Genomic DNA, 8,524 nt, shown 5'->3' on the forward strand with positions numbered 1-8,524 from the left:
CACAGCTCTCTGAAACCCCTGAACCTCCTCAGGATCCACAGCAGTCTCACTCACCCTGACAGTGAAGCTGGTGTCAGTCCTGACCCAGACAGCGGGAGTAAAGTTCACCCGCCGCCTCGAGAATAGTCAGCCCCATTTAGCAATTGTGTTTCTTCTGTTCCTCCACAATGGAGCAAACAGGCTAAATCCACCTTGAAATGCACTTAGTAGAACATGTCAACATGTCAGGGTGCGCTCGGTTCGACGTTCAGCCTTAATCCAGCCCATTGAATGCTGACAGTTGTCTGTGAGTCAGACATTCACAAGGCCTTTGTCACTTCAGGCCTTGAGCCCCAGCAGCAACGCAGAAAAGGAAGAGCAGAACCCTCAGACACACGTTAAAACACATATTCTGGGTATACAGCCCCTCAGCCGCAGCAAAAGCCTCAGGAGAAGGAGAAACCAATACATACCTTGTGTAAACATTAGCAAAAAAATGACGCCAAGAACAGAAAAGGCTCAACCTAGGTGAGGATTATCCCCACGAAATGAATAGGGGCCAATTATGACTGCTCTGTTGTACTGCCAGTATCTGGCTCAAGAGCTGTCAGCCTGAGATGCCTGCAGGGCCTGGATGGGGTGCGGTGGCTGGGGAGGAGATCCTCAGGAGGCTTGATGTAGAAGGGGCCCTCAGACTGATAAGCCAAGGTGAGTCCCAAAACTGGTCTTGATAGATTTTGGTGCTTTCTCCCTCATTTGGCCTCCCAAGTTCAAGACAATTAGCTCAAAGTGCCCACTGAAGCCATGTACCAAGCCTAATGGTAAATTCACAAAAACAACCATAGGAACAAGGGTGTTGAGATGAGGCTGTGTACTTTGACCTGTCATTCACTGTACAGATTTACACAGTCCAGACGACCCCTTTCTTCTGTTGGAACTCATAGGATGCAAAGACATTTTAATCTTCACTCTGGATTGTGAACGAGTTCACAGTCCAAATACTCCCCATTAGGAATGTCAAGGTTGTCTTGTTCGTTCACAGATCTAAAGACTACATATTTGATTTTGCTTAAACTGTAACTTCTAGAAAGAGTCAGTCAAGTTACCGCCATCCCTGACTTCTCATTCAACTGCAAACACTGAGAAAAAGTAGATGAGGTCAGCTCTTGTCAGACTGAGGTCCTGTTGGTAGCCCAGTAGAGGTGAGGGCCTGTGAAATGAGCTTATCTGACCCCTGATAAGAGCAGGATACCGTCAGGAATGGTCTAAATTCAATACACATGGCTGCTGCAGCTGCCTTTATCTGACAGGATGTGGGTGTTTGAAAAGGAGCTACATGTAGCACTGCGGTTGGGTTTGTCCTATCTAGACCGGTCCAGCAGACCACAGCCTTACGCAGAATACTAGTGCCTGTGGCCAACAGTAAAAATGGAGCGCTTCAGTGTCACAGTCTGTGGTTCTGATCCCCAGACATCACTAAGAGAGCAATTATGATCAGCAGCCTCAACTCCTAAATCATTTAGTCAGGTCTTTTGCCACAAAGGAAGCTGTCTTATTACCTCTGGAAGCTGCGCAGAGATTTATTGAGCTGATGTTTGATGACGGCATACAACAAAGAGACACTGTGTGTGTGTGTGTGCATGTCAAACCACGTCCTCTGGGCCAGTCTGCATGCAAAAAGCAACACAACACGCTCTGATGTTTTGATCTAAACAAGGCATCTGTCTCTCTATACTATGACCCTCAGGAATTTTGCTTATGTTGTTGCACCTCGAACAAGCTCTGAATCGCTGTCTGTTTGATCAGCTATACTTTTTTCATCAAAACGGATTTGTTTAGTTGGATACAAAAGTGCAGGAATGAAACAGTGTTGCAGCAGAGCTTAATGTGAAAAGCCTTTCTCGAAAGAGCCTTAGAAACTAGTAGAACCAGTATCAAGCTGTTTCATAAAGCCGACCTAAATCTGACCAGATTAAATCAAGTCACTCATGATGTCTCATACAGGTAATAGCAAGAAAATGAGGAACCAAGGTTCTGGGTGACTTGGCTGTTTGGTTTGTATCAGACATGGTGGAAAAACTGCTTAAACGTCTTTAGATTGGTTGTCTCTCCTCCTTGTAGTTTTAGCCCTTCTAGCAGCATGGCTGTAGGGATGGTAGTGTCAGCTGGTCGACTGGTTAGTCCACAGACTGAAACATCTCAGTGACTTTTGGACATATTGCTATGAAATGTTTTACAGACATTCATTATCCACAGAGGATGAATCCTAATTACTTTTGCTATACGGCACCACCATGAAGATGACATTTGTGGTTTTTAGTGAAATACTTCACAGCTATATGGGATATGTTGTCATGAAGTCGGTTAGGGGTAGAATGAAGCTGACGCTCTGATCTGAGATAGTTATGACGGTAAACATTGTCTGCCAACATCCGCATGTTCATGTTGTCATTGTACGCACGTTAGCATGCTGACATTAGTAGAGCAGTTGCTGGGCTGCAGGCGCTTTGACTTTATTATTTCTGGGTGTCTTTCATTTCTTCAACCACACCTATGACATTTTAAATGAGATCTTTATTTACTTGTATTCAAATGCCCTAAAGCAAAAATTCATAAATCATTAGGCTATATATTCAGTAGGCTACATGTGGATTCATATATGCAGACTACAGTGTGCAAATACTGATAAAAGAGATAGAGACTGATAAAAGTCTTATAGCTAAAAGTCTTACTTGCATCCTGTTTACAATCAGCACAGAGGGACAGCTCAGGAGGAGCTTGAAAGAAAAACAAACAAAAGAGAGAAAGAGAGAGAGAGAGAGGCAGAGAGACAGAGAGACAAAGAAACTGTGTTTCAGTTTCAATCTGTCAGCTTTATTGTAAAACTTAAGGAGTAGGTGAAGTGAAGTCTGAAACCAGTCTGAATGGGAAGAGCGTATGGAAGGATGAGCTTCCACTGGGTCAGAATGATTTAAACCTGCTTTATAAGAGAGAATGACCTGAAGTAAGCCAGAATTTTTGGTAATCTCATGTAACTAAAAATATGATGCAGTGTGTTTGATTACATGTTATTACTGACCAGCACCACACTGGTTATCTCTGTGTAACTATTACTCTGAAATGATTCCAGTTTGGCTGCTGTCAACAGCTGTCCTGGATTTCATTTTATGGTCCCATAGATTAAAGACTCTATCAGTTGAGTAATGATAAAAGTCTAGGGAGTCACTTTCTGGTAAATGTAAAAAAAAATATCTATCAAATATCAGCAATTAACAACCCTCTGCATAGAAAATAACGAGCTACTTCATTACACTTCCTAAAAGGTTTTTCCAAAACACTGGCAGAACCCGCGAGAGCATCAGTATCAACACTGACTTGACAGGTTCCCCTCTGAATGTGTCTGCGCTGAGGCTCTGGTGTTATCAGTCTGAGTCACATCACATAAATCAAAGTACCTTCCAGTGCCATGATGGCTTCCCACTCTGCAGCCAACACATCTGGCTGCGGATCTAAGAAGCTGCTTGAGCCTAAGAATATATCTGTTGCACATCATAATTCCTGTTGATGGCCCTGCCCATAAACAAGCACATAGTAAGAATACACACACACACACACACAGACACACACAGGCTGAGCTGTAGAGACGGACATGTCATGTGATGCAGAGGGACTACATGCTGGGCTCACCCTGCGGCTGCTGTCGATGCCTCTCTGATTGATTCTGTCTTTCCTGTTTTGCCAATATAAAGCTCTGTGTGGTGGGACGAGCAGCTTGTGAATGAATCGCGCACGCGCTCCACATTCTGCATGCAGTGTGTATTGCCCGTGTTTATTTGTTGGTCACTCATCTGATGAGAGATGGCTTGCGTGGTATGTTTTGTGTGTGTGTGTGTGTGTGTGTGTTTGTGTGTGTGTGGGGGGGGCAGATGGGAATGTGGATGCGTGGGTGTGTCAGTAACGTGAGCTGTCTTGTGTATGGCCTGTATTAGAGTGTCCACACTTACTGTATGTCTGAATGACATGGTGTGGGTGTTCTGTCAGGCTGCATTCAGCACAAATGAACTTTCCCTCGCATTACCTCAGTGCAGAGCTTTATCTCTGCTCTGCCTTTCCAAAACAAATTCAACATTTTCAGGCGCTTCTATATCAGCAGTGTCGCTGTCACAGCCAAACTATGGTACAACACACATGCACAGAGACCAATGTATATATAACCGGCCTCAGTAATTAGCCTTCACAGAGTAACCTTTGGCCTTAATGTCATCCTGTATGACAAATGAAGTAGCAGCAGCAACATGAAAAGTGGTGATTACTGTGTGTTGAGGCGTCTACTGGAATAGGAGACATGGCATGCGTCTCGGCTCACTGATCTCGGTTCTGTCCACCCAAAGGCATTTTTAGACCATCGTTATCTTTGTTCTTTTTGCTTGCCAATGGAACAAAGATGGCCCAATTCTTTAGATGATAATGACAAACTGCTGGGTAGTAGAGCAAAACTATAATCATCTTTTTGAACTGTAACTTATGTAAAATTGTACTTGTTGCAATCACCAACTCTTTTCTACAGAAGTAAATACTTGAGTACCAAAAACAATTCATTTAACACTTCATCAACCAATGCTAGTCACACACCAAAATTTGACTTACTATCTATCTAAAGTAATGGTTGAATATTTTGGAAAATGGATATTAGATGAAAAGATGGATAACTCATGTCTGTATGGTAAATATGAAGCTCAAGCCAGCAGGTAATTTAAAAGATGATAATAAAAATTGGCTATAAAAAAGCCTTTAACCATTATAGCTCAGTGACATTAACCAAGGATTCATTTTGGCCCTGAGAGCTCAACACAATGCAGCTAAAGAAAACACATGCAAACAGACAAAACACAAGCGAATTCAGAAACATGCAGCAAATACTCACAACACAACCAAATACAGAAATGCACTTCAAGTAGCACAGACGACAACAGAAGTGTTTACCCAAAAAAAGTGATGAGCATGGCTGGGACACACTTGCTGCTCAATGCTTTGTGACTTTTGAAGTTAAAAGTCGTCAAATTGATGAAGATGTTTTGTCTGTTTGCATATGTTTTCTTAGGTTGCAGTGTATTGGGCTCTCAGGGCCACCGTAGATATGCAATTAAACAAGGCATTGGGTGCACACAGTATAGCTTGCATGTGATGTTGAGACAAATAGTTTCATCATATAAACGTGTACATGCATTAATAGTATCAATTAGAATAAAAGACAGTGTGTATCATGATGACTCGGACAAACTCTTAAAGATGCTTAAGTCCTGAGTGCAGTATTAGGTGTCAGAGATAATAATTTTCCTTGCATGCTGCTCTGGATGTGACCATGAGAAATAGCTTCATCATTGAAGAGGAGTTTCAAAAAGAACTGATAAGACTATTACATTTAGACACGGGCTGCTGTCTCCTCCTCCTCCTCCTCCTCCTCCTCCTCCTCACCATTCCAGGGGAGGATGGTTTAGTGGTGCTGATAGTGGCTGAGCATCAGCTCTCTCCTCGCTACATACTGATTCATCGAAGCTGTGTTTTGCTCTATTCCTCAAAGTGACATGCAGGCCAGTCACTCCTCGCCCTCCCTGAGATCTCTCCATTCACACCTGCTCAGATGCCCAAGGAAAACATGAGCCAGGGAGGCCTCACCGTCACATTCTATGATACCTGCACATCCTACACACACTCCCATAGGCTGTATCTTCTCCTTCTGTTCTGATAACTTGATGCATACTTATTCACTGACACGTAGACAGTTGCACACACACATTATTGCCTGTGTGCAGCTGGGAGTGGAAAGTGAAGTTCACCCGGTTTGGTTCATCGCTGGTGTATTTTCTAATTCCTGCTGATAACTTGAAAACACTGAACATGACCTCACAAAAAATTTATTTCAAAGGTAACTTGTTAGAAGAAATATTTCATTTCAGCTTTTGCTGTCAATCTACAAGGATAACACAGATACACATCTCTTAAAATGCCAAAATGTATTTTGAAACTGCAAGCTGTGATGCATTTGCAGCCAACAGTTGGTTGATATCTCTGTAGTGCTTTTCATCAAGTGGGAAATAACATCACTCTCGGAAATTTCTAATATCTATGACTTGGAATTACGACTTGGAAGCTGACATGAACTGTTTTGCCAAGTTGGCTGCACATAATCATGGTTTAAATGGTATGATGTGAACCTACCCTGTAAGTGTCACATTAAGCCTTACAGTGTGACAGTGAGCCAGCATGCTCAACAACCGGACCCTGAGACCAAAGCAGCTGAATTGAATTCTTCCGTTCGGCCTGGTGTGATAAAATGTCTTTGTTACGTTAAAGTTTTCATCCTTACTCTAGTTGGCAGTGATCAGCAGGATACAGTTTCCTGTAGTTTCCCATCATCCTTATCTGCACTTTTTTATTCACATTAAAATGTTTTAATGGAATTAACTGAAACATCACATGAAACAAGACCTAATATCACTTGCCCATGTCACTGCTGTAAATGCCATGTAATTTAGAAAAGTGGATGTCAGTTAGCAGTGTGTGTTTGCTTCAGAAAAAATCATCATTACTCCGACTTTTCATAGCAATCTGGAAAAATAGTGAGCAGCTCCTACAAACAGTTGTGCAAACAGTTGTTATCATATTCCATAATAGTGCCTTCCCACAAATTGACAAACAAGTTCACAAGTTTGTGGATTGAGGAACATCAAGTCAAACTCTGTCCATTTCTAAAAACATGATTGAACACTACTTTTAGCCCACCTATACTGTGCCAGAATAGCTCAACATTTTGGGAACTATGCTTTTTTTCTTTCAGGCTGAGAGTGAGGTGTGAAACCACTCTCATCTGTTTCTTAGCCAGGAGACAGTTAGCTTAGCTTAGCGTAAACACTGAAAACAAGGGAAGCAGTTAGCCTGACTGTCCAGCGAGTAAAAAAAACACAAGATTAAAATGACATGTGCCAGGCTATTTCTTGGACGGGAGAAACATTTGCAGTCTCTGCTGGTTTCCTGGCAACGTCGCAGACATGGTGACGACTAGCCTCAACTTGCAATTTTTACACTTTGGTTTTTGTATAAATTGAATAAATGAGCAGTTGCTAAGCTTTAGGGGTGCAAGTAGGAGGTTTTTGTTACTTCTGGCTAAATTCTACCTGTTTCCAGTCTTTTGCTAAGCAACTGGTTGCTGGCCCTAGCTTCATGTTTAATTTACAGATAAGAGAGTGGTATCTGACTCTTAGCAAGAAAGTGAATCAGCAAATTACCTTAAGTGTCAAACTCTTCCTTTAAAAAACTTTTTGGGGCCTTTAACTTGAAGGTCCAGTAAGAGTATCCCCAGTTTAATATCGAATAGACCTATGGTTAGCCTATTTTTTAATTTCTGTGAGGTGTTCCTGTTATATGTCTTCCCTCCATACTGTAGTTTCATATTTAAAAACCAACTGAGAGTGTTATGTAAAATTCCTCCTGCTCATCAGTCTCTGTAGGCTACAGTAGCTCTCAGTGTCCACACTATGTAGCCTATCCATTACTTGATGGTCGCAGGGGACATAAAACACAGTCTAGTGTTCCTCCCTGGAGTTTTGCCCTGCATGGTGTACAGTGCAGTCCTCTACCTCTCCATGATGAGAGAGGAGCCTAGTGAATGAGTGCCAGCAAATTCAATCGTAGCACTCCCATCTATTTCTATCTCCCTGTGGTCTGGCTGCTGCTCAGGCTGACCCGCAGCCTTTCTAATTTGGTGATGAGCTGTAAAGTGACCTGCCTGCCCCCACGGCCAGGCGGCTGGAGCGAGAGTGGGATTCCAGGGATTTCCTTACCAGCCAGACTCTTGGGTTGGATGGATGCTACTGTATACACACCCCAACCATGTCACACCCCTCCACCTTCTCCTCCTCTGACCCACAGGGGGACCAAGGTACTAGCTCTCAAGTGCACCCTGACATTGTCCCCTACACCCTCCCTGCCCCTGGGTAAGATGAGATGCCAGGAATAATTAATGACAATGTAGGCCATGGTATCTGTCCAGGCAGGGCAGCACACACTTTCTCCCACCTCCTGCTGAGGGGTACCGTCCTGCCACCTCCATTTGCACTAATTAGTTTTAACTCACTGCTGACTTACCCTTTTCATGCATGTCATTAAGTGCTTATATATTTGATCTATCTCATTAGTGAATTAAATACACTGGTAATCCTGCTCCACTCTAAAATATTGTATGTCTCATATCGTTTGAGTACAGTATGGCTGGAGGTGAAAATGTTTTTTTATTGGTTTCACATGTACATTAAAATTCATGCACTACACCTCCATAAATACTATGACTGGACTGTGTCCCCCACATGTTGCACTGAGTTGCCCAAATCTATTCTGATGCATAGAGATATTTCTCCTCCTTGCTTTTTAAAGTTAAGTGAATGTTGTCCTTTATTTTGGGTTTTTTTAAATTCTTGCTCGGACAAATAGATTATTGAGGTTTCAAACCCACTGTGCTCTACACACTATGCACCCTCTCCCACTGGGC

This window comes from Seriola dumerili, unplaced genomic scaffold, assembly GCF_002260705.1.
Source record: "Seriola dumerili isolate Sdu_G_001 unplaced genomic scaffold, Sdu_1.0 BDQW01000017.1, whole genome shotgun sequence".
Classification (NCBI taxonomy): Eukaryota; Metazoa; Chordata; class Actinopteri; order Carangiformes; family Carangidae; genus Seriola; species Seriola dumerili.